This window comes from Aquila chrysaetos, chromosome 26 (genome assembly GCF_900496995.4).
Source record: "Aquila chrysaetos chrysaetos chromosome 26, bAquChr1.4, whole genome shotgun sequence".
Lineage (NCBI taxonomy): Eukaryota > Metazoa > Chordata > Aves > Accipitriformes > Accipitridae > Aquila > Aquila chrysaetos.
This window is the reverse complement of record NC_044029.1, coordinates 13366102-13391304: the sequence shown is the minus strand read 5'-3', so window position 1 is coordinate 13391304 and position 25203 is coordinate 13366102.

The following is a 25203-nucleotide window of genomic DNA, read 5'->3' as shown; positions in this document are numbered from 1 at the left end:
CACCCCACTCAGGGTGATGCCAAAGGACGATACTGGTCAGAAGTGGAAGCAGTTGGAAACATGATCAGGAGAATGACTAGAAGTATTCTTTGAGATATATGATAACTCATGTTCCCCGCAACCCTTTGGACAACTTTTTCAATGCAATACCCCATCCCTTACTTTTAAATCATTCTTCCTATTTTCAGGCTTGGGGCAATTTAATAAGTGACCTGCCTATGGCATAGCTTCATGAGTCGTGGACGAGGTGCATAGACAGGAGGTGGGGCTGGACCTGCTATACGTCAGAGGATCAGTCACTGGCAATATTGTGGGGCTGGATACATCTTCCTTACAGTTAAAATAATTACACCGACACATTGGCAAGGGAAAGATATGCCATTACTACATACAGAAACAAAGCTGTGCTATGGGACTATCTCCTTTCAAAGACAAAAACAACCCAAACAACAACCTCAAAAAGAAACCCCAATGGTTTTGGAAATAACAGTTTTTCTGTCGTTTACCTCAATTGTACATTGGAATAACGTCGTATCGTATGTCTGCCACAGGACCTGGTTTGAAAAACTATTTGAAAAGAAAGGCCAGAAAACCCCAGCCCAAATTCAAGGTATTCAGGTTTTTCACCTGAGTGGTGTGCAGTCAAATGCAACCTTCATCTGAAGGACAGGACCTTCTGTTTTTGTTATCAAAGTCACTTTTCTATCTTCTAGTGAATCTCACCACTGCTTTTCTGTTTTCCTCTTTCCTGCTCAAAATGTGCAGCTGCTTTCTAGACCGTTGGATTACATATGCAACTATAGTGAATGATGATAATGGAGGTGAGATGAGTGAGATGCTTTGGTGTTTTCACGCAAGCATTTATATAAGTAAATTCTACATTTAACTTGGTTCCCCATAGCTTTCAAGGGTGGTGTTTGCCGAAGAGCACTTTTAAAAGTGGATAAAGCATTAAAAGTGATAAAGCTGTTTGGAAAATATTTAACTGGATGTCTATGGAGAGGGAAGTGATTAAAAAAAAAGCAATAGGAAAGATTAAATAACCAATTTTAACAAATATCCCATTTAGCCTTTTTTTTAAAATCAGAGTTATAAAAGTATCACATTTTCAAATGGAAAAGTTCAGTTTTCTGTTGGAATAGCTTCATCTGTTTTCTAATAAAATATATGAAGCTCTAAATGAAAATAGGATGTTTTCAAATTATAAAAACAAGAATGTGACTATTGTCTTAATACCTCTTATGAACATATTTGGTTCATGATAACTTTTTAGATAAAAGTTGGAATCTATACTTGAAGCAATAAGGTACTTAAAATATTGAATTTATTTCTGAGAAAGTGATTTCTTACCAATGCCAATCTTCTGCAAAATGTGGCAATAAATTGCACTGCTACCCAAAACCAGACACTAAGTGGCTCCCTTGAAAGATAGATAGTTCATTGTTGATAGGACAAGACAACAGGAACTTTACTAAAATAAAACATGACAGTAAGCAGAAAGTCTTCTATTCTGCAGTCTCTTCTCATAATCCTTTATGCACCTTTCCCCTTCTCTGCAGTTGGTGAGTGCTAACGGGACCATGTAATCTGTCCTTTGAGCTCATATGAATTATCTTCTAAAATTCACTGCAATTCAGGGCTTACCTATATTTTGCAACACTCTCTGCATTGCAGGAGTGAAAAGTCTTTTAAGGAAAGATAGTAACTGTACAATTTTGCTCTGACTAAAGAGCAGAGAGGAGCCCCATTAGCCCCAGAGCATTCCAGGGAATTACCTGTGATTTGGAAAAGCATAAGTCTGTTTTTCCTTCTTGTGGTCTAGTAAGGAACAATTGTCACCAGCTTATTTATCAGGAAAATATTTTATTTTCTTCCCTTTATTGCATTTTAACTGTTCCAACTGCCACAATGGGGAAACAAATTCCTGTCCTTTTAGTCTTTGCTAACTGGGCTTCACCAGCCATTTTTTTCTTTCCTTTTTTTTTCCTATTATGCTTCTTTCTGAATAACTGCAGCATTACCCAGGTAATGAGTAGGAGCCCCAGTGAATTAGCGTATGCTCTAGTTGAATACGCAGAGATGCCAAGGAGCAGAAGCAACAACTCTTTCTCAGATCTTACATGACTTCTTTCTTAATTACTCTATCTTCCATTTTATGGTTCCCCATAAAGCCCATGTGACGGAAAGCAGAAATACAACATATAAATCAGCGTGCTCCTGGCCTGGATACCTGTGCTCAGCATGAGAGAAGTCCTTTTGGTCCTTCGGCATTGTTTATTTTTATTGCTGCTTCTTCCACATAGGCATTGCAGGTAGAGGGGGGCATGGGAAATTATTCCTTTTTAAACTCTAGCAGAACAAAGCAGCTCCATTCTCTCCAATAAATGATGCAGACCAACGATACAGAATTGTTGCTACATCTTAGCCTCTTTTTCCAGAAGTGCTTTTGGTTTTAATTCCAGCAGCGATCTGATGGAAAAATACCCACACGCCTTTCACATGCCAAACTCTGGAACCCAAATCGGACTCCTGGCAGCTCCCTTCGGGTCCCCGCCACGCTCACGTTCCTGGCTGCGCCGAGGGGCAGCGTTTTGGCGTGAGAACCGGGAAATGGGAAGTCAGAGCACGCAGGCGGCTGCCGAAGCCTGAGGCCGTGGTGAGTCCAGAAGACAGCTTGCCCATTTCGTGGGTGAGCGGGCAGGGCCTCGCATTGCCAGGCACTTCTCCTGGAAGGCAAGTCGGTATGGTTTTGACCAAAGTGGCATCCCCCTAACAACAATTTAGCCCTGCACCTGTGGATAGAAAGGTCTAAAATTCCCTGCTGTTCCTTAGAAATGCAGTGGAGAGAGGGACAAAGTGTTAGTTTTACGTGGGCTGCTCTACATCTGGAGAGGGTAAAGGATACAACTTTTGGGCTGGTCCTATGGGCAACGTAAGCACTAGATTTAAGGCATTGTTTTGTCCCTTTCAGGGTGAGGAATGTAAAGCTAGGCATATTTGCACCAACATTTAGTATCTAAATTCAGTAACTGGAATAGCTCTATGTAGTTATGAACCATTTGGCTGCAATATGAATGTAAAATTGTACAAAGAGGATCTCGGTCCTGGTCCTCTGTAGCCCCACTGATCCCACTGGTGGGTCAGGGCAGGACTTTGCTTCTGGAACACAGACTCTTCAGGACAGCAGCTAAACCAGGAGTCTCAAATCCCAGCTGAGGGGTTTGGATCCTGACACAGTTAATAGCGATCTCAGAATATATTTCTTTTTTTCAGTAGATCCTTTAAACCCTTAATTTTGTGATATGATAAGAGACTTAAATGACTTTGGGACAGTTTTTTTCGCACACTCAAAAGTTCTCACATCTGAGGTTATCTGGCTCAGTGTTCTCAAGAATGTTCACATATGCTGCATACACTATTTTACTGGAATCAGTGATTTTTAATAATTATTAACCTATATTATTTACTTATGATTATTTAAGAATAATTAGTGCTTCTAAGTGTTATGAAGATTTTTAGATAATTACAGTGTACTTAAATCACAGTTCACCAACACTAGGAAAAACTAATTTAGTTAAATCAGCTCATACCAGGATGTTTGTTATGGTGGGAGGTCGGGCTGATAACCTTCTTTTAATGTCAGAATAATAATTATTACTTGCTGGTTGTGTCAGCACCTAGTGATTTTTACTGTGTTTTTTTTTTTCCTCCTAAAACTTTTTTTTAATCTTATTTATCAGATATATTTGCAAAGTAACATGGCAGCTAAAGGACCATTTCAACCTTGAGCTGCATAAAGCAGAGATATTTATGCCTCTCATGGAGCAGGGAGATAATAGACCCTATCAGTAGAGTAAGACTGAACCTGGAATATTGCACTGAGAGCTTTAGGCACCTCATTTCCTGAAAAATGTAGACAAACTGGATGGAGTTCATGAAGAGCAACGGATAATAATCATGAAGATGGAAGGATTGCTATATAAGGAAAGATTAAAAGAGTCTCAGCACTCAGCTGTAACAAACAAGAAAAAACTTCAGAAGATAAATGCTCCAAACCTTATATACAAATATAAACCCACATATATATAGCTACCATAACATTCACAGTATTTTCCACTTAGTATACCAATGGCAAAATAAAATGTGTTTTTCTGCAGACTGGAAGTTAGACAGCAGGTAATTCAGGAACTACAGCAGACATCAGAGAAAACTCCAGCAGGAAGAAAAGACTTCTTTCCTCCATCACTCCATGTTAGTTAACCTGTAAGGAACTATTACAGTGGTTCAGTAACTCATTCCCCAAATAACCTAGAAATTCATGTAAGCTCCACTCATGCAAGCTATGATACGGATGTAGGCATAGCATTAATATTTCATTTAGTAATTCAGTATCCCACTGCCTACAGCTCGTACACGGAAAAAGGACATCACGCTGGCTTCTTGAACAAACACTCTGCTTCTGCCCTAACATCAGGTTTAAATCAACCTGGAAGTCAAATCTTGAGTTAAGCCTGGCAAAGGTCCATGCTTTTACACAACAGCTAAGGGGGTAGGAAAGGCGAAGGTTTAAATTTGCTTTCTTACCTCTTTTGAAGGGGCTAGTCCAGTCTTGGTACCTTTGCAGCCATTGGCATCAGCTATGAATGGACTGAGACTTCCTAGGCAGGACAGTTATGTGGGGATTCAGCAAGGTGTGAATTTGAAGCAAAATATATACAAAATGAACTCCACCTGTATACATTTTTATTTTTCCTTTGGTGTGTTTTTCCCTAATCTGTTTAAACACATTTCCACTCTCTTCTGATATAAGAGACAAACGGGAAAATGCACTGCTATCTTGCATTGAGTGTCCCCACACACCCAAGCTCACTGCAGTATGGACATTATGTTAATGAGCTCTGAGTTTAGGGGAAAGGATAGTCTATTTGAAGACTTTGAGTTTGAACTGATTGTTGTTTCCAGGTCTCGATCCTATCATCTAAGAATCCTGTAGACCGCAAGTGATACAAGTCCCTCATCTGCAGATTCATGCTCTGTGGCATAAATCAGAATAGTTCATTGAATTTCATGAAAGGACACTGATTTTGCATTGGCTGAGGATTTGATTTCTGCTGAACTTGAGTCTTCGTAATGACAAACGTGCTGGGGAAGTGACTCACAAAAATTATCTAGTGGGAACGAAGCTGGTCACTGCACCTTTAAAGCAGAAATGATGGTGACACATGCCGCAGGTTCTGTGGTGCAGATAAGCAAGTAGGGGAGAATCAAATGAGACAGCAAATCACTTACATCCTAAACTGGGTACTGAATGCAGGGTTCCAGTGGTGAAAAGGGAATTACGTGTCAAAGTCAGTGTCCTGTGCTCTGTACTGTAGCTGAATTGTCACTTTAAATACAGAAATCTGATTAAATTGGTACTGTCAAAACAGCAGCTGAAGGTGGGTAATTGAAATGAAAAATGCAGATTGTTCGTTGCAGGTTTGTTTGTTTCTTAAGGATTGGGAAAAAAATGGCGTGAAGGAAATAGAGCGCTAAGATTTTACATGTCCACTGGGGACACTATTACTTGGCAGTTGATACGTTGCTCATCTCCTAGAAATAATTATGTATTCAGGCCCCCTCAGTTAAATTGGCACATGAAGATTTCTGACTTGGTGTCATAACTGCAAAGCAGAAATCCTGCAAGCCGCTGGCAGGTCTGCCTTTGGGGCTCTGCCCAAATCAAAGTCCCTGCAGGTCCAATCCCCCACCAGATCTCTTGCCAGCATCGCTTGGCATAGCTCCTCCACCGTCAGCAGGGCTGTGCTGGTTTACCCCCGTGGAAGACCTGGCCCCAAAGAGATACTTGCTCACCACGTAGGTCAAACGTAATCCCGCGGGTGTTCGAAGACCCGGGGGAGGACGCCGGCTGCTGCGCTCTGCGGGCAGGGTGTCACTCTCCGGCTGTGGCCTCCTCAGACACGCCGTTCCTTGCGGGGGCTCTTGGAGAAGAGCTGTCCCTCCCGCACCCAGTCGGACAGCTCGAGCGGAGGGCCCGGGAGGGCTGAGAAGCTGCCTCACTGACCGCAGCTGGCGCTGGGTCCGAGACGGGATTAATGGTATCGAACGTGCAGCAGGGAGGTGACGCAGAGACTCCATTTGGCTGAGGGAGCGGCAGCCAGCGAAGCCTTGCCATTATCCGCTCGTCCCCCAGCCGCCGCAGGGAGAGCAGGGCAAGAGGCTTACGCCGAATGGCTTCTGGCAGAAGAGCTCTTTCATGTCCTGAAACAACCAGAGGGTACGGAAAAGACCCTTTGAGGGCCCTGAGGCAGGTCCTGCCAGGCCCCACTATTAAGAGCCTGCGGCCTCCTCCTCCTCCGCCAGGCCTCAGGCAGCCGTGGAGGCCGAGCCTCCTCCCGGCGGCTGGGAGGAACGTGGGGCTGAGACCCCAAGGCGGGAGCTGCAAGTCCTGTATGGATGTCCGAGGTGTTTCGTATCAGCCAGCCGTGTTTTTGTGCTGTCGGCCAAGGAAAAGGAGCTCGGCTTGAGGAAGGGGTAGGAGCAGGGAGGAACCAGCTGGTGAGGGGCAGGAGGCAAGAAAAATTTCCAACGCAGAAAACATGGCTGGAATGCTGCATGCGTTCCTAATCACTCATATCACGTAAAGATGTTCTTGAGAAGAAAAAGAGTCAAGAAGGTCTGTGATAAGATAAAAGAGGAATAACGAATCTGTCTCATACAGGGCAACTGAAAGACTTAAGTCTTCTTTAGCCTGAAGGCTGAGAGGAGATATGGTATCTTTTTATAAGTGCATCAGTGGAGAAAACATCAAGGAGGGAGAAGGGATAAGAATCTGTAAATTGGCTGGGAATTTAAACCTAATCAACAAAGCAGTAAGGTGCCTGCTCTGGGAATCATAGGGACAAAAAAACCTTTGCCTTATCAGAAATGAGAGCCAATAAATATACAGTGTGATGCCCGCTTTATTAGAGTTCTGGTCTTGAAAACAAAGGAGGCTGTGTAGCTTCCAGCTCATTGTTCCTTCAGAAAGGATCACTGAGAAAAGGTGAGAGGAAACAGATGCATGTTGTAGAACAACATAGTATTTTCTATAAGACATCAAATAACATGAAACTTCTGAAAAATCCCCAGAGCTGGCACAACGAATGACACTGTAACCTAACATCAGTGATGTGTACCTCTGATAATAACTTATATGCCTATATGAAGAGCGTAGAATCAGGTCTGTCCTATTCTGTAATGGGGGGGGGGGGGTATTTCAACTGTTTAATTCTTTCTTTGGTTATACATGTGATTGCTGGTTGTGGAGATTAACATATCAAACCACCTGTGCCACAGTGCAGGTTTCTGAGTTGAATAGAAAACCAAGCGCACCAGAGCTTAGGACTCACAGAAAGCTATTTCCCTGGTGTCTATGTTTGCAGCAATAATTTGCATTGAGGAATTGTGCTCTGATCTGAAGATGCTACGTTTATTCCAAGAATTGACAATTTATGAAATATAGCATCGCAATAGATAGGACACGTTTGTTTTCTTTTTAAATAATGTAAGGAGTATAATTGATGGAAGATGAGAAAGGACAGCAAGCTGGGTTTCAGCTGTTTACTAGTGGCCTCAGGGCCTTAGGTTTTAAGTGAGTTGTTTTGTGCTGACACCTCTTTGAGCACTGGGGGTCGGGTGCAGTTTCGGTGTAGTTCAGAGTAACGCTAATGAGGTACGATAGCTTACACCAGCTGAGCATACAGCCCACAATATTTCAGCATTCAGGGCAGGCAGCTCACACTCACAAGTTAAGGAATTCCTGTATAAAAATTCCATTAGCACCTGTGCATTGTACAAATCCTGCTAACACCTCTCTATTCACCTGTGTATTTCTGATGAAGACTGGACTGTGCTGGCAGAATAGCATGTAGCTGTTTCAGGTCCTCAAAGTGGGTCAAATCCTCTGGTCTTTACTCCTTTCAGTTCAATAAGGACTGCATCTCAGTAAACTGAAGGATTTGAACTCATTTCAATACATTTCTTTTCTCTCTAATTTCCTTCCATTCACTCACCCTGATCATTACACCAGGATCTCAGACTAGGATTCATTAAACACCATACACAAATGTTTTAAAGTCCTTTCACTTTGCTGTGTGTCTTATAAAATTAAAGATCAGCATTTTCCTTATTTTGGTAAAGAAAGAGATTCTATGCTTTAGTCCTTCTTCCTCTTATATATGTCCTCAATATGAATCTTGGTGTTTTCTTCATCACTTCAGTGTTCTTTCCTTCCAGCAACAAATTTTCACTCAGATAACCCTTCATATTCAGGACATTATAATTTCATTTATTCTCAAGAGATGCAGAATCTCTTTTTCATTCTGTGGGTGACCCGGCTGCTACATTTCCATTGTCCCCTTTATTCTGTCTCTGTAGCGTCCTGACTCATCCCAGTGTATTTGTCAGCAATTTGCCAGCATATGCTCATGTGGTCCCTCTCACTAAAAGGTTTTTCTTGTCCATCTCAGAAATTCTAATGTAATCCCACCATGTAGGGAAGGATTTAAAACAGTAGAAAGAGAGGAAAGGGTGTGGTTGCTTTCTCATGCATCCTACAGATTCTGTGGGGAGACAGCTCTCCATATGCAGGGCAAACACTAAAGATCCACCTTCACCTGACGAAAAGGTAACTCATGACTGTGCTGCCATTGGTGTCCCTTATCTCAGGTACCCTACAATTATCTTTTCTCTTCTCGCCACAGAAATGCAGATGCGCTTTTGCAGAGATGGGACTCGGATGTCACTGGAGAAGGAAGGAGGATATCTTCTCACAGGCTTTATCTGGGTTGCCACAAGCATGGTACAGTAGTGGGAAGTAAAACTCATCTATCTTACCAACACTTTATTAGTGCAGTTCCTACAGTGTCTTGCTGCAGAGGGAACAATATGCTTCATACATTAACAGAGTTGGAGATATTAAGAGCTCAGCATTTGTCATTTAGAGTGTCACTTGACATTCTAAATACAGGAGGATATTGTGGTTATTGCAAGTAGTGGGGTGTTGGCTAAAGAATTTTAATGGTGCCTATTATAATGGAGAAAAAGCAGTGAGCTACTTTTTTCATGCATAAAACCAGTGGGGTGCCTGATAGTTTCCACATTAGACTCAGATTTTGGAAAAAAAGATCTAGTGAAAAATGCTCATGCTGAAATATACAAAGTCCAAAATCTTCTACCTTGTATTCAGCTGCTATAACTTCTTCTAATGAGAATCTCTGAGGCGTGAGAATATGTCGAGAGACTTCAATCTTACACTTAAAAAGATAGCTGAAAAAACCTCCCTCAGAAAAATTCTGGAATGAATCTTAACTCTCAAACAAGTCAGTCTTTACATTTTTCAGTACAATGTTTGCAATAAATCAAACATTTTCATTTAAAAACTGTAATCAGCTAAATCGTGAAGGGAATTCATTTATAAAAAAAGCCAAAGTATAAAAAATTATCTGTCTCCTAGCTCTGCAGCTTAATATCTTCAATAAGTCAGAAGTCCTTGTATGAATCCAGAAAAGCAGAAAAGAATATATTTCTGTTAGCATTTTGCACAGGTGATATTTTTCCATGGGAGTACCTGCAAGGTGACTACCTCCTGCAGAGTTTCATGTCTCATTTACCAAGGGCTTGGAAATAAATTAGGAGAAAGATGTTTTCTGCCACTCCCTTTATGTGTATAATGATTTTTGTTGTCTTAACACAATCCTTACATCTACCCATATGTAAAATGCTTAAAGCACTCTGTCAAGCCTTCTGTTTTTGCTGAAATGAGGTCTAAGCATGGAGCAAGGAACTGCAGGTCAGAAGATGTTCACAAAGCAAGTTGGAGGACAAAGATGGCAGGTTCAGTCATATCTACTGTGAATCCCCGGTATTTGTTGCAGGTCTTCAGATGACGTGTCTCGTATCTCTGTCAGTAGCTTGTAATGGATTAATAGCTAGTTCCAACTTCTGAGAATCTGTTTACTGCACATTTAGGATCCCTTAACTGCAAAAAGAGGGATTTTCCGTGGGTGTCAGGGACCTTGATAAAGCTTTTCATTGAGGCTGACTGTGCCCTGTTCCCTTGTTGTTTACAGAGGGCAGAAGCTATTGCAAATGGTGTGGGTCACAAATTATGTTAGCCACCTCCATGGTTTTTAGTCAGAAAACCTATGGGATAATCAGATAGGAACACAGCTCTATTTAAAAAAATTAAGACATTTTATTAGGGGAGGGCTAGCTGAACACTGGGGGTTTGCAAACATTTTGAGTTTAGAACAGCAACTAGAAATAGTTTTGAAAACAGAGCTCTGAAACTTACTCTCCAAAGTGTTGAGGAAATTTTGATGGGGACCTGACAGCTTCTACTCCTATATTTTTTAAATGCAACTATTCCAGGCACAGGCAACATTCTGTTTTTACAGCTATGTAAAATACGGCAGTTGCAGCCAGTATTAAACCTGCAGCCAATTTGCATTGTGGTATCTTCTCTGAAGTATATATTGACAGCTGCAGAGCACTTTTAGAAATGACGACATTCAAGAAATCTCGAAGAAGATGATGTGCAGAGTAATCAAAATGACTGACTGACATTAGATCCAAAATCAAGATATCTCAACTTTTCTTAACTGGTTCTATCCATCTTAACTTGATGTATTTTAATATCAGATACTTGAGTTATAAACTTCATTTTAGTACTAGGCTCCATTTAAATAATCTCCTCTACTTTCAAAGACTCTTAAAGATATATACATGTTTAAAGAAAGTTGTGATTATGTTGAACTTAAATTTAAACAAATCTCAGAAGTAAAGCCAAAGCCCCCCACCCCCCAAAGAAAGGAAAAAAGAAAAAATAAAAAAGAGAGAAAGAAAAAAAAAAGGGGTGTGTTTTTTAGCAAAAAGGATAGATATGATTCCTATGTGATGATATCACTTTTTCCTTCCTTTTTTAAAATCTGCTGAGTTGGACTATGGAAATGAATAGTTAAGAATACCACCCTTGCGCCAGTACTCAGACAAATAAAGGGCTTAGGTGATCTTGTGATTAGTTTGTTTAAGCCAAGTGGAGGCAAGAAAATTTACAAGCAAACCTTTGACAACAGGAGTGGAGATCTCAACTCAGTATTTATTTTCTGAGGGCAAAACGTGTGGCTAAGAATAGAGGAATGGCTAAGGATGCATTTGGCATTCTAAGATATTGCAATATCTCTCTAGGATGACTGATGTTATTTATTGGACAAATAACAAATTGAATGAAAATACATTAATGTTAATTTCATGAAGTAAAGCAATTTTGTTTAGTTGTTGGACCAAGGATTGAAAGAATTACTCTGTATAATAGGAATACCTGTAGGTATATCATCTAACTTGTAGGAGATTCTAAAATTAAATCTTTACCCTAAATCAGACAAATTAGAAACCTGAACCTTTGTTTCTGATATTTAATATAGTATACAGATGGTTCTGGAGGGCAGAAAGCAAAATCTGCCCCAGACTTTTTCACAAAAAAGGACAAAACAGTACATTCTTTGCTGGATCTCAGAGGACCTTATAATCCTTCTCCTCATCTTTCACTAATTGATACTGGTTTTCAGCCAATTCTACCTTTCACAGTAATCGGCAAACAGCCCATTGTATTGAACAGGCCAGAATTTTATTAATAACATAGTCACCACTTTATTCACATGTCCCCAAGTTTCTCTATACCCATATGCTCCCTCTCCCCCACCCATGGCTACCTTACCTTTTCAAACAAAATGAACAAAACATCAATAACAAATTAAGTTATTTACTTTTACTATTATTTACATCAGATGTGAAAGGGCTCCAGATTTCATTAAGGAGAATATGCAATTTCATGGTATTCTGCTTGGATACTTTCAACAGGCTTAAAGAAATGAACAAACAACTATCAGTTTGATAACTGTAATGATTTCAAGTCTACCGAAACAAATACAGATTTGTGATTTTCTAACAAATATATTTATTCCATGATGAAAAATCTAATATGAACATCTGATCATAGGGCACTCTCTGTTCATTGTCAGTTGTGCAGTCCTTGAAACAGTGGTACTATTATGAAACAAACTCCTTCCATTGGAGCTAAATGCTGCCTTTGTGCATCTTTGATCCTGATTCAAAATGTGATGCTCATATTATTTGTATTACTACTGTAGAAGGACTGGAGCAAAGATGGGTGAATATTGCAGAGAATATGCACAAAAAATGTATTTCTACAAAAATTAAAATAAAAAAATCACTTTGATGATATTAGGAACCTTTTTAATATATTCTTTGCAAACAGCTGTTTGCAAAAATAATGTGGAAAGCAAAGTTGTGGTATGTACTCACTGATGTAGGCTCTCCCATACAAATTGGTTAATGTGTAACTCACGTCACAGCTTTAGAACATGTTTAAATCCATTTCTTCTCAATAGTTATGTGTGACTGCGTGCTTTACTTTAGGTAATGCAACAGGGCTAATCACAAATGGAAAGTTACACAAATGCTTAGGGGCTTTGCTGAATCAGGTGTGAGACGTTAATGCTACACAGGGTTAAGCCAGAGCTGTGGAATATTCCTCCTCCCTGGCTAAAAAGCCATTAAGTAACACTTTGAACCACAGTACATTTATTGAATCAATGTTCAGATAAATTTGACTGGTGTTTCTTTTCAAATACTGCAGAAGAAAGTCAGTGCTGTGATAGAATTAATACATCATTACAGATAGCTTAAAAATTATGTGAAAAGTCACACAGAACTGAGGGTATAACTCATCCCATTCCGATAGTGGGGGAACTGTCCTTTAGCACAGAGATTATAGCCTTAAAGAAAAATGCAACAGAACATGCAATGGTATTAGTAGAAGACGCATTTTTCCGTGGCATCCTGAAAGAACAGTAATTAGCAATCAATAAGCATATGCCATACATTTGGGAAAAAAAAGGTTCAAATAAACAAAATGGTGCTTGAAATGGTCTTCTAAACTCGACAAAAATATAACCCTTTAAACAACAACAAAGAGATCTCAACCTGGTATTAACAAATGCTTATACTATGCCCAGGCAGTGCTTGGGGCAGTGCTAGGTTTCTGACTCCTAAGCTGTGCTGGGAACCAAGTTAATGCAACAGTGTGGGCTGTCTCATGCTGGTACTCAAACCTGAGCTCCACCTCTCTGTTTAGTTTATTACTGCAGACAAAGACACGGTGTTTAATAGCTCACAAATAGATTTATCTACCTGGTATTTATCTAAACGCACTTTGAACACATGTAAAATTGTACCTTCCAGAACTGATGGGAGTTTTACAGCCAATTTCAGTGAGGAAAGAGTCAAACCAATGCCGAGCGTCTTCAAATCTCACCATTCATCTTCCTGAAGTGTTAAAGAACTCAAGCTCTATACTGCAGATTGTTTAGCCGGCCTTTTATTATACATGTGAGAGAAATAAACAATACCTGATAATACTGTATTAGTTAATAACTCAGTACTCCTATATATGGTAAAGCAAATTCTAAAAAAATATAAGCCCAACAGTTGCTATGAAAAGGCTATGTAAACATGCATAGATTTTTACTAATTATAGAAGACATGAGTATGTTAATTTGTCACATGCCATCAGCAGATTGATATCTTATGGGAAAATGTTGAAATTCAAACAGCACATGATATTTTACAGATAATTATATAAACGTTAAGCAGATATGCTTAGATTTTAAAGCATTTACTATATCATTTACCATATTTTACACTAAATGTATAGTTATGTAATATTTAAAAGATGCCAGCTGCAGTCTGAAATTTTTTTAATAATTACATAAATATTATCTATTAATTATTTCATTTAAGTAAAGCATGTAAAATGCCATTTCATGATTTAGTACCATGGAGTTAATTTTTTTCTTATATGTTTGCCCCCTCAACAACATGCCTTAGTAAAAGCATTAGTTTTCTAAAATGTGAGACTGCCTTTGTTGTGACAGCTGCCACATTAGCGTAACAGTACAAGAATGAACTTAAACATGTGTTCAAATATTTGAACAGTCCCAGCAAAATAAATAGGATATCTTTTTGCCTGAAGTTGATGCCCAAGTGCTTTGCTTGATCTCAGCCTACAGACTGACAATTCAATTACAATTATTTACATCAGAAAACCCAAAGGTCCAGTGTCTTGACACTAGGTGAGGAAGGTGTGCTTGAAGAAAACACTTACAGGTGGTGATACACATCCAGAATAGTCTCCTAGCTTCCACCAGTCCATAGCCAAGAGAATACCTCAACAACAGATAATGTCTTTGCAATAAATTGTCATCGATGGGTTTTTGTTCCATTGACTTATCTGGTAATTTCTGGAACCTGCATAAAATTTTACCTTCACTTAATAAAAGAAAAGAAGGAAGAGAATGATATCCATTTTGCATTCTTAAAAACACCAAAGTCTTGAAGGTATTAATCAAGTTGTAAAATGTTGGGGTTATGTTGTATTCAAAACATTACGTCAAAAGACAGTAAGGACAAAATTATACAGCAGAAGGCATACTATGCTATGAACTTATGCTGTCCTCATTTTTCAGCAGTACTCTTTTTATCCCTCTAGTTTTCCTACTGCCCTTAGGTCTAACACCACACTTGTTGCATAACTGGTCTTGGCAAATCAGGTCCAAATTAAGTTCACAAGATATCCTAGTACCTTTTCCTTTCTTTCCTCTGACCAATCAACAGTTCCTAACTCTGTGACTTCCTGCTAATGTTGATGACTAATTTTAGACTTCAAATATTACAAAAGGCAGCTCTAGACCATATATTTGACTATCCAGTAGTTTTCTGGCTAAAATCTTACCTAATATATGCAAGGTGTTGCATATATTGCAGCACAGTGTTGAAAAACTTGGAAAATAATGATGCTTCATGGAAACAATTTAAAAATTGGCAGCTTCAGGAAAAAATAAGCAATGATTTTTGTGTGTAGATGCAAACTCTGTACTAAAGAGTTGGAAAATAATCCTGGATTTAATGGTTCATAAACATGGGGTGGCTCTAACTTACAAGTTTCATTGGCTGTGAATCTATCCACGAAGCCATGCAGTGAGTTGGCTGGTAAGAGTTGGGGGGTGGGGTGTGTGGAGATTTTAGGTATTTTTATGGCGTATTATTCTTTTTTTTTTTTTAAAAGTCTTTATAGCAACATCCTATCCATCTAGATTATGACTAAGTCACATTTGGAAACTGTTGAACTGGATGTTTTTCAGAAGTTCATTAGCATATCTCTAATATATTGTCCTGTAGAATAATCTATGTGATTTGGCAAGCAAATTATTTTCCTAAAATTCTACTTTAGAGCAGTTCATCTCCTCTAATCACTGCAGAAGAAACTCACTTGCAATGCTTCTATGAAGGTAGTCAGAGCTGAACTTAAAGCATTCCCCCATGCTTCATCTAAGGGGCAGGACACACACTGAGGCTGCTCTGTGGGAACATGCATAAAGCAATCAGAAGATACAACTGCTTTCCTAAAGAACTACTACTGCTCTCATTTTACACACCCTAAGTTAAAGGTATTCTCAGTTTCCCCATGCTTTGGAAGCATGTCCAGGAAAACTTAAGGTCCTGAGGTACTTCGTACGTGTAACATGGATTAACTCATTAGACATACCCAACCATCACATTTCATACTCAGAGATTCCTGTAGCTTTATACAGAATTTGGTCCAGGGTTTCATTTAGGGTGTGCTGCTTTGTCTATCCTTCTCTTTCTTTTTGTCCCATTTCACTGACATGCCAAGATTAGATGAGGGAACATGGTTGGCACAAACGGTTCCTTCCAGCAGGGCCATGCATTTACTAGTCTCTGACCCTGTTCATTAATTCTCTTCCATGGTGGAATACATCAAATACTTTCTGTTCCTTGTTATAATAGAGACTATATGCATTTTCATAAAACCTTCAGGCAGTATCTAGATGAAATATAAAGTGATGGCAAGACTCTGATGATATATATATATATTACAATGATACAACCCAAAGATAAATTGTCAATGTGATGCTATCTTACCATTAGCTATTTTCTCAGAACATTGGCTAAGCAGTGGTTATAGCTGAAACAGAATGTGTTCAGAGAGGGATAACAAAGAGGGGAGAAACACAAAGAAATTCCTTCAGACTGCAGGCATGAAGTGATCAGGTTTCTTTAGTATAGACAGAAGCACCATTCTCCCTCCATTCCCAGGAAGTAGTGCCATAAGACTGAATTAAAAACCATAAAATTTACTGAGGTGATTACGGGAGAGAGAGGCATTGGTTTTATTTAGAGTACACCTAAGTCCTATTTCCAAAGTTTTTTCCACAATCAGAATGTACAAACTTGAAGTTTTTCACATGATCCTATAACCCATGAAAGTTAAAAATGTGGAAGGAAATACCACAAGTATCATTTTATAATCACAAGGGATAGAAACACTAGAGGAGTAAAGGTATCTCTAAAAGAAGGGAAGAGGAAAAATAGTCAAATGAGATTCCAGTTAACCTTTCTTGTAATGCGTGAAGCAGGCATAAAAGTGAAAGGTTATTCAAAATGCACAAATAAAAATTCCTTTCACAAGAGATATCCTTAACTCACAGGACTCATGACCACTTCAAATCATTGTATGTAAGGGATTGATTAAGTTCACAAAAGAACTAGCCATCTATAGAGAAAATGAACATCTACAGCTACAATGTATTTTAAAATAAATACAGATTTATTCAGTTAGTTAAAGAGGCAGATGGTTACCCATGTTTCAGGACAGCCTCTCAATATTAAGACTTAGGGTGAAATTTGGCCTACAAGGGAGCATATACATGATACGTGCTGAAAAAATTATCTTATTTTAGTATTCAGATGTGTGTTTTTAGCACACTGACATACTGTATCTGCATTTATTCATTCTGTATGGTATGAGAGGAGCAGATGCCCTGAGTAGAATCATCAGTAATGGAACGTAGGGATATATTTGGGTCACAACTTGTTGAAAAGGTAAAGTCCTGAGTAAGAGATGCCAGATCCATACAATATGGAGGTATCATTGGCTTCAAACAAAGAGTATAGCCATGGTGCTTCAGTCAGACTAATTAGCTGTGCAGAAAAATGTCCAGGCTAGTTAACTTTGGCAGACTGCTGTTTGAATGTGACTACACTGCTCTGGGAGCCTAGTTAGTGCCTCTGTACTAAGTAGATGTAAGATCTGCTTAATATTTATGTTTAATCATTAGCCTTTCCTACTATCTGGTTGCCAAGAACTTGTCTTTTTTAGGGAATTTGTTTCATTCCTGTAAGGAAGTGTGTGTACTGTGGTATGTAGGATCCGGAGGTTCCCATTACAAACGACAGGCTGATGCGCTCTACACCAGGATCTTTCAAAGTTGGTCAGGCCAACTCTAGACCAACTCTGAAAGATCCATGAAAGACAATGAGGAAAATCAGTTTTTATATCTACTTATAGCTACAAAAATCTGAGAAATTTGTAAATGCGTCTGAATCTTCATTGGCAATCTTTTAGGGAGCCAGTTAAATCTGGAAAAGGTTGAAATGTCCTGCTCTGGATTTCAGACCTTCCCATTTGGAAGCTGAACTTCTTTCAAACTTTCAGCATTCCTTCTTTCTTGGAATATATTGCTGTAGTGATAGGCCAGTGGCAGAAGCAATTCTTCAAAACAACCATTACGCTACGTAACATAGATGACAGTGCAATTTAAGATGTGAATATTCTTTTTCTTCTTCTAGTGAATCTGTGGTGTAGATAATGGGTAGTTTTGTCACTGCCAGACAAGTGGTTTCCCCTCTAGGAGATCTCTCTCAGTACTCAGAAATTCATTCTTTGAATTACTTTCTTCTTGTGGGGTGAACCCTAATAAAACTGAAATGTCAAACACTGGCAAGGAGAGATGGTATTTTATCAGGCACTTACATCACAGTGACTGAGTAAAACTGAATCAAGTATATTATTCACTGAAGTGCAGATTGTTGGCAACTTGGTATTAAGAAAGGCTAAAGATGAATCATAAATGTTAAACAGATCTTACAGCTACCCACAAGCTACTGCAAAGACAGCAACAGACTGGTAGGTAAGAGCTGGAAAAGACATATACAGGCATGCAGGTCAGCTTTCTGCCAGTGCAAAACTGTTCTCTACATTGCAAAGGCTAAAGAGGTAAAATTTCAAGGGGAGATAATGGTTTCCCTAGACCATGTGATGACAACAGAAGTATTACATTCATTTGTTAGGTCTCTGTCTAGGCTAATTGTATGTCTCAGTGCAGCGATCTGGTTTTATTTGAGGCAAGTTCTAATGAGGCTACCATCAATGGAGCTCCATATAAATGTTAAGGCATAAGGGATGTTATTGCCTGGAAGGGAGAAAATCTAAATGTTTCAAGAATTACTTTTTTCAAGTAAACAAAAGAGGTGTGCAGCACTGTGTCCATGTTCCTATCACCTTCCTAATAAGCTGCACAGTGTAGCCATCTAAAGGCCACAACTTTGAGGTGACCCTGGGATTCCAGTTATCCTGGTTTCCTTATAAATAAGCATGAACTGGTCAGCCTTGGAGAACCTCGGCTATTGGAATCCATAATACAAACTTGCTGCCCAGGAAACAGGGATGCTCACAATGTTTATTTGTAATCTCTTCCACAAACATTCTGGTACATTTCCAGACAAATCCAGGAGCTGGTGGGCTGGTAAATAGAAATAATATTCTTATTTTTCAAATGGTCTGAGTCACAAGTTAAATCCAGCCATTTTAATGGCATTTTAATCCAGCAACCTCCAAGATAGTATCCTGGGAAACCAAAAACATGGGTTAGAGCAAGAGGATGAGTCTTTCTTGGAAAGCAGGAATTCATAGAAGAGCAGAGACACCTCAACATGATCACTTTGTATATTTCTAGGGCAAGAAAAGCTAATGATACCTTTTCATTTATGTAAAGGGGGAAGATGAAGTAGAACTGAGAAGGACAGAAGCCATCTGATCAAACCCAAGTCATCCAGAAGTCAGGGATCAAGCCTAAGCTGGTCAGCTTGGTTCATAATAAGTGGAGACAGGTAGGCACTTCTAGACAGGCAAATACAGCATAAAAAATTGTATATACTGACTTACTGGAAGCTTCCAGGGACTAAAGAGGGAACCAGAACAATTACTGTACACAGGGGTGCTAAAGCCAGCTGATTCTACCAAAAGGTCCTGAAGTGTATACAGTTTATATATGTGGGTTTGGTAAGACTAAAACTATAACAGGACCGTGAACTGGTTTTTCATACTTCAGAGAGAATATAGAAATACAGCTTCAAAAAGTGACAGAAGGTGTAAAGCAGCCCACCTGTGACACAGGAAGCATGGTGAGTGATCTAGCTTACCAAACAAGAAGGTAAATTTGATAAGGTTTGTGGCTGTATATGAAGAAGGTAATTGAAAATCGGTCGATGTAGTACTAGACTCACTGATTAGGACTTAACAGCTTCTGTCACTGGAAGCCAAAATTGAAAAAAACCTGTAACATTGATATTTCTTAGTTTTGAGGCATGTCTCTCAGACAAGCATGGAATAATTTGTTAGGACAGACAATAAGGCTTAACACAATCTGAAGTACTAAAACAAGAATAATCCATTTAAAGATATTCTTTAGTCAAATCTGAGACAAGCCCTGTGATGTGTGTCAAACTCTAAGACAAACCTGTTCCTTCCAACCATGGAGTCTGTGGGGTGAGTCCCACACATTTGTGTTATTTTATAGGACCTGGAAAGAACTGCATTCCCTTAGCAAGCTCATACGTCTTCCACAGTCCTTTTTCAGGGCTTCCCACTTCCATGTGGGAAGATGCATTTTTTCCTGAGAATATACATCTAGGTAAATATTTTCGACTTTTTTTCATTCTGCCTTCTTCAAGGTGAGTAGTCAACAGAGGTAAGACTACTGTACTTTGAAGACCTGTACAGTTGGAGATAACATAATATTTAACATCATCTGGGTCAAATGCTCACATGAAGATGCAGACTGTGATGCAGAAAAGGAATTTCCCTGCGTCAGACTGGCACAGACTTTGCTTTTGTTTCTACTTTGTCCTGCAGCCAGGGATTCAATCATTAAGCTCTCCTGTTCTCCATTACCAGCTCTATCCTGTGATGGAGCTGCCAATTATACAGACTTCCTACAGACGTCCAAGCTCTTTTCGAAGTGTTATGTGAGATGCATCAGAATTACTCATTTCGGAGTTGCCAGAGGAGGCAGGTCTGTCACTGTAGTTTAGATTTCTAATCCGGCATAGATGTAGAGAAGGAAAATATGACTGAGGCCACATCCAAAAAGGATTTCGTAGTCTATCAGAAGTACATGGTACTGCAGCTTCACTCCTGGGTGAAATATAATGCTCTTGATGGAGCTCAAGCTAGTTCAGTGGACTGTTCTCTCTATCCTTAAATTCTGGCTAAAAATTCAAGGCAGAAAAGCTCTCTTCTTAGAGCTTCTAGAAACATTTTCTGGAATGGAACTTTGCTCATTCTGTAGCCTTGCAGGTCTATTTGGTGGGATTATGGAATGATAGATGTAGAAGACTTCAGGCTGCAATGCATTAAAATTTTTAGCCATTGTCATAAATTCTAAGGGTAAACATATCAACAGCTTGGGCAGGGAAGAAGCACTGCTGGGCTTGTCTCTTTGACACATTAGGGAATACAAAGCAAAAAATTAAAAATGAAAGCCAGAACCCTTTAGAACAAGATTCATTCTTTTTGGATCAATATGTAACTCCATTTTAAATGCCTTGCTCTCAATAGAATGCATTTTGCATGTATTACTTCAATAAATACCATTGGTGGTATGAGTATGCAGCTTTTGGGGATTTGTTCTCTTATCTGCAACAACTTGATTTGTGATTCGTGTATTGAATATTTTTATCGAATCCATTAATTACATTGCACATTTCACAGTAGAATGAGAGATTAAAATACTGCCTCCACTCTAGGCCATGGGAGAAATGACCAAGTGTTGTTCCTTATTTGGTGAAAAAACCTCACACAATGAATGAAAAATGAGGTAATGAAATATTTCAAGGGTGGAAGATGATTAATAAGGAAAGATATTAAATGTCTTGTCAGAATGATGACATAATATTGTTTACTACCATCACTCCAAATAGTGGTCTCAACCACTGCAAACCACTAACCATTTAAAAAGAAATGCAGAAAAGAGACTGAACAACAAAAAGAAAAGGATCTGACTCAGTTTGTAGCTTAAACATTTGTATTGAAAAGCTTTTAACTATTTTCTCTGAGGTTCCAGCAAATAAACTGGAACGTAATTTTGAGAAGCAGCATTTTCCTTTGAGTTTGCTTTTATTCAGTCTCACTGCAAAGTAGGTGAGAACATATAGAGCACTTCAATGAGACTGACTGCATTTGCAGATGGAAGAAAAGGATGATAATTAGTGAGCTTGCTTCATTTCAAAACATGAGACAAATTGAATTCTGCCTTTTGGTGGTGTCAGTAATGTGCCAGTAACACAATTATTTCCATAATAACTAAACGAAGAAATAGTCAAAATATGAACAAAAGAGGGGATGTATATGATGTAATTAAAATGTGTTATGTGGGTGGTGTGCAGAAAGAACATTTACGCGTCATAGGTTCATGAGTAATATGACATCTTAAAGCACTGAAAAAAAAAAATCTAGCCTACATGGTAAGCACAACTTTGTACAAACATTTACAGATTTGTTAGATGAGAATAGCCAGTAAACAACTTTAACTGTACAGGAAGAATATGAGCTTTTAATAGAAGTGCTCAGGCACAGGTAATGTGAAAGCATTTCATTCAGGAGAAACTCTGTATTATTACTGCTTTCTGAAAGGGACCAAAGCAGGAGTCTGTAAGGTCATTCTGTGCATCAAAATCCCAGTTTGAACCTGCTCAAAGAGAATTCTGCACCCAGACTAAAATAATTTATCCATGTCCCTGCCAGAATAAGTGACAAAGAAAGATATGCACAGTGATGGACTGTGTCAGGATTGTGCAGTACAGGTAGCCTATGACAGTCAGGCTTTGTAGATCCCAGTTAAAAATGATTCTACTGGAAATAGCCACACTGAAGGTACTAAAAAAAAACCAAAGATATTGTTTGTTGTTGTATTACAATGGGAAGCCTGAGAAAGAATTAAGGCACTCACCTTCTTGCCTTCTAACCTCACAAAATATAAAAAGTCAAAGATTATATCTCATATTCCAGTAAGATTGACTCCATTTTCTCTGGGCTCTCTCTTTCCCCACTGCTATTTTAACACTTTCATTCAGTTGGGCATTTATTTACAATTGGAAATAAAATAAACCACGGTGGAGAAATAAAGAAATGACCAAGCAATAAAGACCAGCTAGCTATTGTAGGGAGCCATAGCACTAGCTTCTTACTGAATCTTCATTTCCTTTATTTCACCTCCTAAAGGGTAAAGTGTAATATTCTCAGTAAAGGGAAAGAAATGTAAACTGAGGGCATGCTGGAGCAAGACATGAGATAGAAGTGGCTACACATTGTATATCTTTGACTTAAAGCTTGGCAGTTGCAAAATTGCCAAGAACAAGTAAGGCTGAGTGGTTGGAAGGGCAGTGAGAAGTCCAGGGGGAAAACAGTTAACATGTTTCTTGTTGCTCTGGTTATTTGCTAATTTAGTTAAATAGGACTACTTTTCAACAAGCGAAACCATATTTATATGGTATAAATTAGGGAAGGTAAAATGGTAACATGGAGTTTTTTTATTTTCAAGCCAAAGGCTGGTAGGTTAGCCATATTCTAGGTACTGGTTGAAAAACAGTTTTACAGAAAATGGCATATCCATAATAGGATAGATGCATTTTGCCCTAACCCCAGAATATTTTATTCTAAGGTTGATGAGAACTGGAAGTGCTCGATTTGGTAAATGGCATAGAATAATATTTTCAGAAAGGAATTTTGGATTTTTTGTATCATCTTGTGCTCAATTTGGCAATGATTTTAGAGAAAACCAAAACAGCTTAAATAAAACATTTATTGTCTCTAATCATTGTACACGACCATCCAAACAAATGAAGAAACCATTTGTAAAAAAAAGTTCAAATTATATAATTCTGGTTACAAAAGGAACGTAATGTGATTTTTGAGGTCCCATTTTGCTTTGGTCCAAACCATAGAAAAATTTGCACTACCAGAAGACCCTTGGCTTCTCCCAACAAAAATACAAATCCAGACTTTATGAAATCTTTCAAGGATGCTACAATGCCAACTGCAAAGCAAAAGTGTGCATTCTGACCGTATTTCCAGGTGTTGTGGTGTTGCAGTTGCTGATCATAACAGCTTTATTACCTGAAAATATAGAGAGCGGTGTCCTTATGTCCTATAAATCATAAGTTTCATCCCTGTTCTGTACTGGATGTTGGCAGAAAGGTGACATTGTGCAACAAACATTTTCTTGTAGAGGTTTAGGGTTTCTTAAGTACTCAGAGGTCTCTGCTGAAGAGTTAAAGATGTTATTTTGGGTTTTATTTTTTTACATTTATTTTTCTGTAAATACCTGTTTTCTTAAAAGCCAAATGATCCCTTTTGTTCTGGTCAGCAATTCCTTAGAGATTCTAATTAAATCTAGTCCATTACAGCCCATTAGGTGGTGTTAAAAAGCAATTTGGTTTCCCTTCCCGAGTCTATGCCAACATGCTTACCCAATTACTTCCACAGTGCTTTAAAGATGAGATTTTCAAAAGCATCAGCATTGGCAAAATGCTGTTTTCAGTAAGTCAGTGGTCATCCCATTGACTTCAAATCTACAAGAAACAAAATAGCAAATGTCCAAGTATCTTTTAAAGACCCAAAGCTGTCTAAAGTATGGGAGAGCACTGTAATACATTACAGCAATACCACTAAGCTAATTAGTTGCTGCTTTCAGTGGCTTCTTATGTCAATATAATTCAATTGCTTAAGAGCCTCTTCCCCATTCTGGTTTTGGGCAGTAATGGGGACATTTTTATTATAACTGACACTGGCAATTAGATTTCAGAGATTACTTTATGAATCTCATTTCTTTTTTTCTCTAGAAATGCTACTTTTGAGTCACAATAAAACAAATTTTGGAACTTATGAGCCTGTCTATCAGGGTGGATAGGAAAGTAGAGGCAGTCAGAGAACACCTGAAATCATTCTACATTTAATAATTCACTACACATCAGTTTGAAAGGAAAGCAAATAGCCAAGACTGGAGTGATCAGGCTGCAGAATATAGAACTCTGGGTCCCAAATGCTTGCCTGAGTGTCAGGGGCATTGTCCTTCTGAACGTCCTTCAGTGTTTTCTTCATTTTTATTTTTGTTTTATCTTCTGAAGTGTTTCTTCTCCCACAGTTTTAACTTCCAAAATGTGCAGTGTTCCTTTAATGAGGGAATTAAAGAACTCTAAAGCTGGGTTTTATACTATGAATATTATTATTGTTAGTAATTTGAAAGCAAAATAGAAGCATTTTTGATAACCAACATTAGAGCCTGAAGGTAGGTCTCATGCAGGTAGGATCCAGTATTTAAGACAATCTGACTCTCATGGATGTATAACATTTCTAAGAAAGGCTTCACAAGTGAGAGCAGATTATTATTCTGTCTTCTGGGAAGAAGCTCAGAGCCCTCAGTCAGCCCCTTATTGCTCTTAAGCTTTCCAGCCAGGTGCCTCCTGGTGGATTTAATAAATACTGACAAATTAACCAATTTTTAGTCTGTGTCAGAGTGGCAAGGAACAAGCTCTCTAAAGGGCTGAAAAGTATTAATGACATATATTTAAGTTAGAGAAGAGAGACATATCTCTTGGGTTTAGCTCCATGGGTGGTAATCTCTTTCAGTAAAACAGCTAATATCCAAGTCTTGGAGTCCTCACTTACCACCCCTCATAGGCTGGTGTATCACAGCAAAACTGAAAATTGGGGTAGGTTACGCTGATATGTTAAGCAGTGAAATGCAGCAAGGGACCGGCTCCCCACTCTGAGCCCCGGGGAGGCAGCTGAGCACTCACCTGCGAGGGACCTTGGTGATACGTGATTTACAAAGCTGGAAGAACAATCTTGTTAAGAGGAAAAGAAGGAAATAAAGACAAAATAGCTTCGCAATTATAGGTACAAGGTGTTAGGCAGTGCGCCAATTGCTCTCCATCTGCATT